Source organism: Enoplosus armatus, chromosome 21 (assembly GCF_043641665.1).
Source record: "Enoplosus armatus isolate fEnoArm2 chromosome 21, fEnoArm2.hap1, whole genome shotgun sequence".
Taxonomy (NCBI): domain Eukaryota; kingdom Metazoa; phylum Chordata; class Actinopteri; order Centrarchiformes; family Enoplosidae; genus Enoplosus; species Enoplosus armatus.
This window is the reverse complement of record NC_092200.1, coordinates 19,074,004-19,086,095: the sequence shown is the minus strand read 5'-3', so window position 1 is coordinate 19,086,095 and position 12,092 is coordinate 19,074,004.

Genomic DNA, 12,092 nt, shown 5'->3' with positions numbered 1-12,092 from the left:
AACTGCCAACACATTTCAAGCAGCCAAGGCTATTGGCTGAGGCAAACGCCTGAGGATAAAACTTTAATGTCACCTTGAGTAGGCTAAGCTGTCCACATAGGCCCCGACAAAATCCTATATGGCATTTAAAAACAACAACAACAACAACAACAACAAAAAACATGCAAAGCCCTTTAATGCTATGAGAAACAGCTGGATTTTAAACAGCTCCTTTGTTTTGGTGGCTTAAACCAGAACAACAGCGTGAGGGTAAGTGGGAACAATGCAAGTGCAGATCAGAGCGCCTCAGATCGGAACAGAGGACAATTGTTGCTGCACTGTGACTGCCGTGGTGTTAGCAGCCCCCCCCCACCCTCCCAGCTACAATTAGCCTGACGAAACACTGCAGGTGTGGACCAATGACAGGTGGAGCGGGCTTACCGAGGAGCAACGTGTGATGGGCAGGCTGTCCGATCGGCGGTCTGTGTATGGTCCACCCCCTACCCCCCCACCCCGGGTCTCCTCGGAGCTCGTCTGCGGTCGATCCCTATCGGCAGCCTCCCTGCCTCTCCGGCGGCAGCCTCCCTTGGTCCCTCTCCCGGTGCACGGAAAGTGGAAAGCCGCAGTCAGGGCGTGCAGGCGGTCCGGGCAGCCATGTGTCACCGCATCACCGCGTCTCTCTCTCTGTCTCTCCTCTCCGCTCCGCACCCTCCCCGCACCCTCTCCGAGCGCGCCGAACCATCAGAGTGCTGCTGATGCTGCTTGGCAAATCAGAACCCCACCGCCCCTCTCCACCTCCGCTCCGGCTTGAGAGACTGACCACAAGGCTGCGGGAGGGGTCCTAACCCCCCCCCCCCCCCCCCCCCCCCCTCCCCACCATCCACCCACCCACCAGTAGGCTACCCGTGTCTGTAGTAGCCAGTACCAGTCCAGTCCAGGTTGACTCCAAATGTGAATGGTGACAGATGGTGTTGGTGTGTGATGTTGCCGGGATTAGGCAATATAGCAAAAACAGATCCAACTCCCCCCCCACCGCACCCCCCCACACACACACACACACACCACCACCGCGCCTCTTTCTTCCCTCCTTCTCCCCCCTGCCTTCTATAGGCATCATTTTTCATGACTGTCTGCATATATCCCGTGATGCATTATGAGCAAAAGATTTCATCAGTTTATTTATTTATTTATTTATTTTTTAAAGGATCACCATTTTCTCAATCATAATTTCCACGAGCACTTTGCATAAAGGCTCTCCTGATTCCAAACAGACTGGCCGCTCTAACAATGACTGAGATCACAACACTAATGGCATTCCATTCAACCATCTCCCCATCTACACCCTGCCCCGTACAGTATATCTCCAGGGCAGAGTCGCAGTAATCCGGTCCAATATAAATACAATGGGACCTCTAAAGCAGCAGCAGCAGCAGCAGCAGCAGCAGCAGCAGGCTGATCTGGGATGCTTGCATCCCAGTGAAGCCTATCTGGTCTTGTTCTGCCACGCCGCCCTCCATCGCAGGAAACGGACGAGCTCTGAATGAGTGTGCTGAACAAGTGGGACTCATCTACATTAAGGGTGAGACAGATAAACGCCTCCCATAGGTTGTCTGTATGTGGCTGACCTCTTTTTAAAAAAAATTTTTTTTAATAGAAATGGAATCATTGTTGCCCAAACTGCCATGGAAGTAGATTTTCTGTTTAATCTAATCATTAAGTAATGGGGAGGGGCTCAGGTCAGCATGTCTTCAATAACACTAATAATGCAGTTAATTCTTAACACTGTCAAAAAACAAAAAGTTCTGAGGTGGTTTTTGGCTTCTTATTAAGACGTTTCTTCCACACAATGATCAGAATGACTTTCTTATGGTTTCACTGTTCACCTGTTCATTTGTGCGTGCATCACATATTAGATATGTGTAATATATACGGTTCCAGATATGCATCTGTTTTGTTTGAAACACCTAGAATTACTGTGAGCGCTGTGTACGTAGCGGACACTCACCATATTAGCCATGGGGCTTTGTCGTGAATCGGCACATTTAGACTGTTAACCGTAACGATTTTGATCTTTCTTTCGGGCTGTATTGGTCGTCCAAATCATCGTGTGTGGCCTGTAAATGTGCATTAGAACGCTACCCGCCCATTCACCACCCCAATACAGCGCTGCAGGGATGAGTCCTAAAACCCGGAAATGAGTCAGCATTTTTTTTACACTTCCTGTTTCCCTTGTCTGGAAGTCGGTGGGTTTTTTTTGTTTGTTAAATGCTTTGAAATAAGGTCTGTGGTTACACACAAGCTTAAGAGGTTTTCACGTTTTGTTCTACGGCATAAAATACGTCAGTAGATACTTTTACGTGTCTTAAAAAAGGCGGTTGCTAACGAGCGGCTAAATGAGACCACAGAGGTTGTCGCGGACGTTAAACGTCTTAAAAGTCCGCCTTTACAGCCTCGTTGTGTTCATACTCTATCTGTCTATATATCTATATCTATCTATATTCTCTTTAAAAGTGAAGCTCAGTGGTGGTGACGTTGGAGTAAAGCGACCGTGGTGTAGTTTCTTTATAGCCTAACGTTAGCTTTTTACTTCTGATTCCATTTACGCTTCAGAAATCATGAAAGTGGCGTTCATTAGTGAAGATTATCTCGCTGAACAAAAAGTAGAGTACAGTGTTTTAGAGTACAATACTAAATGGGTGGAGTACTCTTTTAAGGGTTAGGAAACATGTTGTGGTCATGGTTAAAAGGAACCGGCGTTCCTGCTGGTAGAAAACAGGAGTTTCCTGTTTCCTTTCCTGACTAATGTCGTCACTTTTCTCGCTGGACAGCCCGTTTCTATCCGATTCACAGCTGCATGCATTTCCCGAGAACACAGCAGATGCTAGAAAAAGAATCGAGATGCAGGCTAACCTACTGCGTTTAGCCCAAGGAGCTTGAGGAAGGGGACTATAGAGGGCATGCCACGTCTTTGAAACATCTGCCGGTTGAGCAATTAATATGGTTCACTTGCTGAATTTATACAGCATTCACCACGTCCTACTATAAACTGAGTGCTACTGCCTGATCCGCATCCCCTCCATCCTGATCCTGTGCTTAGCGGGAGGGCGGTAATGGCGTTCTTAATACACTTGTAGACGGGCTCCAAACACATCTAAATCTCTTGCGTTGGTGCATCAGAGCAGCACTGGGAGGGGCAGTGGTCGTTTCTCTCCGTACTGTAAAGAAAACTCTCAAACATTTAACTCTCAGACAGGGACAGATGTAGAGGATGAAGGAATTGGGAGAAAGGGAGGAAGAAGCAGGGGGATACTGCTCGTGGAAGGGAAAGCGGATGGTGGCGCCAGTGCCCCGCAGTTCTCGGGAGGTCGTCCAGGGGTCCGCACAGTGCAGATGCACCACGAGGGTTGGCAGTTTCGTAAACTTTATTATTATTATTAACTGAATCCGACGCTATCCATAGTCCGATAAGAGGATCAACGACACATTGCAGTTTTAGGCGGAGTTAGCTTTGGGGCTAATTTCCCTGGGTACAGTTGGTACTGCATGCAGTGGTTTGCCAGGTTTAGATGTTATATATATGTATACAAGGCTGGTAGTCCCCCCCCCCTCCACCCCCACCCCCCCCTGCTTCCAGTCTTTCTGCCAAGCTAGGCTAAACAAAGCTCGGACCCATCACTAAAAGCAGAGGAATGTCTGACAAATGATTTCAGAACATTTTTTCTTAAACTCTTGGTTCCATTTAGTGATATTTGGGACATCACTGATGAGTAATGACATTATACGTTTTAACATTATCATTTGCTCTTTTCCCCTCTTGCCCCCAGAGGGATAAGAGATCAATTCTCATCTGCGCTCCCCCGCCAATGACACACATTTGCCTCTCATTTCCATAACAAGGCGCAGCTCTTGCAATATCGGGCAATAGCCAGAGCTGCAGGCTCAGCTTTTTCTCTTGCTGTGTGTGTGTGTGTGTGTGTGTGTGTGTGTGTGAACCCAGATGATGCCTCACCTCAGTAATCTCAAAAGGTCTCTCTTATTTCTCGGGCCAGATACGATACCAGTGAGCTATCGCTGCAGCGATAAGTGTTGCGAAATGTTTTTCACTTTATTTGTCTACGCATTTATGAATGCATGCGTCTTGGAGCCGGAGAAGCCATTTCATTATCCTTACGAAGCAATCATGTGCATGCACATTCTGAGAGAGAGAGAGAGGGGGGTGTGTGTGTGTGTTAAGAGCGCTTGACGACAACAACCTTCCCAAAAGGTGACATCTGAATATTTAAATGTTATTTAAATAATATCTTAAAATTCAGCTGTCGGCAAGATTAATGCGTAACAAGTTCATTTAAAGTGCTTTACATAAGACATAAAAATATATTAAAACGTCTAAATATAAAAAAAAAATAGGAATGAAATAGGATTTAAGCAGGAGACCCGAGAGTTGGAGCAGACCTTTGTTTGTTCCAGATATGTGGAGCATGGAAACTGAATGAATGCTGCTGGGACAGTGAGCGGACCAGTTTCCGGTTGATCCGAGAGGTCTGGAACGGTTCTCCGTGTAGCAGACCAGAGACCAGAGCTTTACAGACCAATTCTTTAGCAGACAAAAAAAAAAAATCTAGCGTAAAGATCTGCGAGCTGGAGGGATGTGCTCCTCTTTCTTGGTCCTGGTGAGAACTGCCTGCAGAAGCCCTGCTAGAGTACCCTGATCCACTGTTCATACATACCCGTGGAGACACTGTTACAGTAGAGCGGCCTACTAATGATGAAAGTATTTTTGAAGTTTTGCTGAGATATTGGTCGTTTCATTCTTGCTAAACCTGCATTAATGGAGTTTCTTTTTCTCGGCCACTTGTTACGGCGAGCGACTTTGTCTGTCTGCCGTCTGGTGCTGAGCAGGTAGTTCACAGTAAATTAAGGTCCACTACTGAACCAACACTTCTGGCTTGGTTTGAGGTCTTTAACATTAGGGCTTCGAGGCGAGCAGTGACTTTCAATCGTTCCTCTTTGGCACCAAAAACGTTTTTTTTTTTCAGTTTGATCCCAACTGCAAATTTTGCCACAAACAATCATGTGTCATCTGCATAATTATAGTCTTGTTATCTGCAATCCCAGCCAGGAGGACCAAGTGCAGGTTGAACGGTCGAGGCCCCCGAGAACGATCGTTTTGAGGAACTCTTCGTCAAACCAATCAACAAAAAGCATTTCCTCTCCGGCAAATAGGATTCAAGAACGCGACACGGGGCTGCAGAGTCCAACGTCTCATTGCGGACAACCTGTCCTATTTGGTAACTCCCCGCAACCTACGGCGTAACTTCCCACAATGTACGATGTCATTTTGTCATATGAATACGTATAAAATACAAAATATTGGGTGGATACGGGGTACGGGGTTAGATAAAAAAAAAAAAATGGAAGAAACGGAGGAGGGATCCCTCTCCCAGGACGGACAGACAGGAAGTAGACGTTGAGCGTACAGAATGGGCCGACATAGTAAAATCACATTGATTGTATGGACAATCATGATGACAAAAGGACACATAGATTGTAAACAGATATGCGAAGAATGCGGATCCAGGAGCAACTTCAGGTGTCGCCAAACAGACCTGAGTGGCCTGACCCTCCTCCCTGCACCACGGAGACCACACGTATACATGTACATCATTTACACCATTTCAGTACAGTCCCCGCCCCTCCATTTACCCAGCAAGCGCCCGCCTCGCCTGCGAGCTCTGCGACCCTTCGATCGCAGCATTTGTAGACGTAGACGGGGGAGATTAGCACCGCGGCAACGGGCCTGCTGCCATGTTGACGACGGGGTGAAGGAAGTTCACACACACACACACACAGAGGAATTAATCAGAGAGAAAAGTGGGTCGTCCACTAAGCTAAGCTAAGCTAAGCTAAGCTAAGCAGTGAGATCACGACCACTGCCCAGCGGTCACTCCCCAGGCCTGGACATTAATGACACTGACATTCGCATACAGCTGAGAGAGCTTCGTGGTGGGACGAACAGAGCCGCACTGTGGACACATCTGGTGCTGTAGTGAGTATCTGGGGCAGCCGGACGGTGTGTGTATGTGCACTAACCCCACCCCACCTCCCCATGAGAGATAGATAGATAGATAGATAAGTAGATAGGTAGATAGACGGGGTATCAGAGCCCCAAAGCACATCGAAGATTTCCATGTTTTAGCACATTTTATACCCCATACGTACTTTACTGCAGACCATGTTCCCTTTGGAAGATTGGAAAAAGTCTGCACTGCATCACCACACAACAGTAACCCCCCCCCCCTCTTTGACTTGAGCAGGTGAGCGTGCAAATTTGATTTCAAGAACGTTCAGAAACAAACCGGTGCCTGGAACGCACATCCAAATCAGTTTAATTTCGTTAAAGTGCATTCGCTCCTGTTCCTGCACTGATTACAATCACAAGAGCTGTAAAAATAAATAAATAAATAAATAAATGATTCGTGTCGAAAGGAGCATCGAGGACAAATGGCTGTGCGCGGTGACATCACACGACATTACGGACGTCCTGGCGGCGAAACCGGCAACGCGTATGGATTTACGGTTTCATGCTCCGTACTGCATTAGTCGGCAGTACGTGGCAGAACGTGTGACCTTGCTGCAGTGACGTACAGGTGTACCCCAGGAGTCCTGTGACATCACCGATGGGCGTGTTTACAGGTGCGACAGAGCACATTCTGAGTGGAGCAGCCTTGAAAACTCTCCAAAGACTGAATATTCTTTGTTTAATCTGACACGTGTCTGGATGTGTTGCTGCCGGGAGTGGGATCCTCTACGTTTTATTTACGTGCGTCGGATTACAGTGTCCATCAACAGCTCACCACGTACCTTTAAACCTACTTAGAATCCGTGTGCAGTTCAGAATTAAGACACAGGTTTGGCCCGTGTGAAGCATCTCTCAGCAGTGTCTTGAGCCAAATCAAGACCAAAAAAACTTTACTGCGTAACCAGATTGCATCTGCTGATCACAGGCCTTGCTCACAGCTTGTCCATTTCTTATACTTCCCCCATTTCACATTTCACTGCAAGCACCTTAGGTCCTTGCACGTCCTCCTTTTTGGAAACGTGCAGTAGTGATGTGACGGGCAGCAGCGGCCCCCAGTGGTGGCTCCCTGCGACTGCAGCGAGGCACTCCCAGAGCAGGACGTGCACTGAGCAAGGGCATGATGGTGTTACGACGGCTGGTGTGCCGCATTTAAAGAGAAGGGGGGGGGGGGGGGTATTAGAGATGCAACAATGAGTCAAACAATCAAGTTGATCCACAGAAAAAGAAAAAAAAAAACCCTCTCAAATGGGAATATTGTCTGCTCTTCTTTGTCCTCTGCGATAGCACACTGGATATATTTTTGACATTTGAAGATGTCAACTTATAGAATAATCAGCGATGAAAATGGTCATTAGTTGATGCTCTTCCGCTACTGACAAGAGTCCTGCGGCGGAGGTTCCCAACCCCTGGGCCGGGGACCCGTACAGAGTCATTTGCTACCGGGCCGTGAGGAGACAACACGATCAGCTGAATGATAATTAAAAAACTTTATATAGGTTATTTTTGCTGTATATAGTGTGTGTACACACACACACACACACACACATATATACATATATAAAAACAGCTTCTGGTTTCTAATTACAAATAAAATGAGTAAATTGTGATGATCCTTTGAAACCACACAATAAATTGAATGTATTTATCCGAATAAATGCTAAAAATGATTTTCCAAAATGCTTTATTTCGCTCATGAGGTGGCGCCCTGGTGGTCACATGGGTAATGATGACATCATGGAACAATTAAGGCGTGATGATCGCCATCAATGTAGTTTCAAAGATAATAAAAAATTTAAAAAAAGACACAAAACACTCGCAGCTAGATCCACTTTAGCTTTAGCACTTTAGCAATTAGCTTCCATTCATCTCTGCAAGGTACACAAATCAACCTGTGAGTCGCTTTACTTTGAGTCCCCCTATTTAATATAAGAAGTGGAGGCCGCTGTACAAACAGACAACGAATGACAATCTAGTAAAAACACAGTTGTAATAATATAAAATATGTCTCCATAAATAAATTACTGTACATTAATGCAGTGGTTCCCAAACTTTTTTCACGTCCAAAGGACCCCTAAACTGACACAAATTAGACTTCCTACAACTTCCTGGGGCCATCTTTCTGGCGGCGCAGGACTCCATTTGTTTTAGAAGTGGCATGTCATTTTCAAATAATCACTAATGCATCAGACATCGGCTAAAACATCGCACTTATTTTTCACAACTGCCGCAGGGAGGCCTGGGCGCGCTGACAGCGTGAGGGCCAGCATCCACACATCGCTGTGGATCTGCAGAGAGCCTGTCGAGCTACTCTGAGCCTCTGCACAAAATGGACCCGGGAGGACAATACAGTCCCTCATCCCCTCCCTCAGGGGCGTATTTAGTGTTGCAATGCAATGCAATGCAGGTGAAATATCATCCTTACCAAAAAAGTACAGTGGGGGGAAAAAAAAAAAAGCTGGTGGAGCTCCTGGATGAGTGTCAGAGCTCTAATCAGACCGTTTGTTGTGAATGATTTATGGGCGTTGCTGCGGCCAAGCGCCCGACGAGGAGGAACTGGAAACTGCTAGTATTGCTGAGGGATGACGGTATATAAATATATGTGACTCCATATGGGACCCCCCCCACCACCCCCCGCATGGTCCAAGCTGCAGCTTGCACTTTTACGCCATAAGAAGCGCTGCGGCAGTCCTCAGCTCAGTGGCTCCTGGGCAGAGCGGGGGTGGCAAGGAGCGCTGCGATCGATTACCTCATTTCCACTATTGACCTCTCGCTCCCGTACAGCACTGTAGTGTATAGTGTACATGGACACGCGGGAAAGTAAGATCTGCTGGTTCACTGTGAACACACTGTCCCATCTGTTATTAAAGATTAAATAAAGTAGTAGTAGTAAAAAGGTACTTTTTTTCCTTACTGTCAATTCAATTTGATTCATATGGTGCCAAATCACAACATGCCATCTCATGACACTTATATACATATAGAGCAGTTCTCCACCGAACCCTTTAAAATATTATTTACAGAGACCCGACAGTTCCCACCAAACGGGAGGAAAGAGTGGATTGGTTGGGGGGACTATTTTCAGCAGCGGATTAATCCACGTTTAGCACATTTAAAAGTTAAAAACAGTATTTTTTTTTTTTTAGACCAGATTTTGTTTCCACCAGGATACAGAATTTCTTCTGCGTGGAGGCAGCTTTGGAACAGTATTTAGACCTACATGTTTGGAAATGAGACAGTATGCCTGATGGGAACTACATCATTTAGCAACTATTATTAGTAAAGACTCTTATTTTAGCTCGTTGAACCGATTCAATAAAAGTTGCGGACGACATAGTCGAACAGCTGCCTCTGAGAAATCTAAATAATCAAACAAATCTAGTGATGTTCTTTATGTGTGTGTGTGTGTGTGTGTGTGTGTGTGGGGTGGGGTGGGGGGGGGGGGGGGGTGTAGCCTTCTCCATTCTCTGCAGAGGGGATAAACTTTAAAGGGTCAGTTCAATTGCAAAAACATATATATATGTATATTCCTCACTTCATGGTATCTGTCCATGCAGATAGTTTTGTTAATTTAATTTGCTCAGGTTTAGAGAAATCTGCCTCCCCAACACGATGAGAAGAGACGGAGAGGGCGGAGGAGGACAAAAAATGACAGAACAAAGGATGAACAGAAATAGCAACAGAAAGGTAAAAATAAAGTAGGAGTAAAAAAAAAAAAATAGAGCAAGAGAAGACGTGGATAAAAAAAAAAACACAGTTCAAGTTTTTCAGTAAAGATGAAGGACGTAAGAGTGTGTGTGTGTGTGTGTGTGTGTGTGTATAAATCACAGCTGTCTGCTCTTTGTCGGCTCCATCACTGAAATCAGTGGAGCCGACGGGTGAAAACGAGCCTCAGTGCGGAACCACCACGACAACCTGCCGTCAACGAGCTGGTGGCCTCAGGTTAGCCAGGGCCAAAGGAATCGATATTGGGATTAAGTGCCAGTTTTAATGCTTTGCCCCCCCCCCAATAAACGCATATTAACCGTTTGTACAGAGCTAATAGATGACAAGGGCCAAAGCTCGCGCATTGTTGGGGAAATAACCTCCATTGCACTTACTCGCATTTATTAGAGCTGGCACAAGACACATTCTGCACTGCCTGCTTGGAATTGTCCTGCCAGTTTCAAGACTAGTCGGAATCACCGGATGCAAGCTGCCGGTGATTCCGGTGATAAGTCTGGCGACTACTTCACGGCGAGTTCTGACAAAAACGTTTGGATCATGGTTTTAACGGGCTCAGTGGGCTCCTCCAGAACTTCGCCTCTCAGCTCCAGGCTTCATCTCTAGGGCGCCGAGGATCCAGTTCAGTTCGTCTTTTTTTAACAGTAAAAGTTGCATCACATAGTCTGCATACGTCGGTCGCCTCCCCAGGTGCAAAATGTTCATATTAATCGCATCATAGCAATAACTTTTCCGACTGATAACATACGTCATTTGTTTTCCCACTCAAGCATGATTGAAATGTTCATGGTTCAGGTTGGACACTTTGACCAAGGTCAGGGATGGATGGTGGTCTTGGATTAATACTGAAAACTGGCGGCACAGTTATTCCCCAACATGAACAATGGCGTTACCTTCATCTTCAGCAGGCGACTTTGGCCGGAAGGAAACTTATGTCACGGTGCAGGTAGTTCAGGTGAAATGTTTTGTTTTAAAAGGTCTAGGATTTAATTCTGCAGAAGGGAGGCGGTGTAGCGAACAGAGAGCGAGGGTGGTGCGGTGGTGTCTGGACAAGCCGCAGAGGTCCGACGGCAGACTCGGGAGGCCCCAGAGAGGAGGGACTCGAGGCAGCCCAGGCAGGAGATGGCAAGCACCTGGACGAGACCCTGGCCTTGCCTCCCTAAGTGAGGAAGAGGCGAACCCTCTTGGATGCCGTGATCTGATCAGACGCCCGAACCACCTCAACAGGCTCGCTATGGTCCCGCCCCGCCCCGCCCCGCCCCCCCGTTGTTACTACACTGCTGCTCTATTGGCTGCCTTCGCTGCTGACAAATAAAAACAAAAACCACAAATGCTGTAGTGAAACTTTGTTTCTTTATTCACACCATTTTCTACTCCAGCTATGTTAGAAGTTAACACAAGTGTCAATCCTCTAGTTCCTATGTTGATCTCTCATTCATCTGTACACACTATATATATACATACACATATATATATATATATATATATGTATGTATATATATATATATATATATATATATTAAAAAAAAGTCAAGATAATATGTTTAGAAATCCAAGAGGGTCGAGGTGAGGAGGGTTCAGCGGTTGTCGAGGGTTTTTCTTTTTCGCTTTACAGTCCCTCCCCTTCACGTCCAGCCTCCTCCACCTCCACGTTTGACTCTTTTTTTTTTCTTTTTCTTTTTTTTTTCTCCTCCATGAAACAAAAATAAGAACATATTGAACAAGGCATTTGTACCAGAGCTCAGAAGGGGAAGGGGAAGGGGAAGGGGAAGAGGGGGGGGGGGGGGGGCATTTGCTTGGACATTTGTAAAGCGCTTTCACTGTACAGCTCACGCAGAACACAACCGACAAGTCATATACAGAGCATGTAAAAGAGGAATAGTATACTGCTTGGGTACAACACAAACACAATACAATGCCATTTGACCAAAAAAAAAAAAAAAAAAAGTACCATTGAACAGAAAGAAAAATATTCTCTTCAACTTTTTTTTTTTTTTTTAAGCATTTCATAGAAACAAAAGAGAAAGATAAATTGCAAACTTGGAGTAAACAAATCGAGAATATATACACAGTGAGGTAAAACACATTGGTCTTTAAAAGGAGGTATTTTCTTTTTGATTAAGTGACCTTTTTAATATGTTAATTGTTCGATGACATCTATAAAGCAGGTAATGCAGACATCGATGCAGACACACAATCACATGCAGTCTTGTCATTCGAGGTGAAAAGTAAAAAAAGAAAGAAAGAAAAAAAGAAGTCTTGTCGAACTTAGGCACCAAATAAAACGTGATAAAGCTTTCTGCTACCCTTGTTG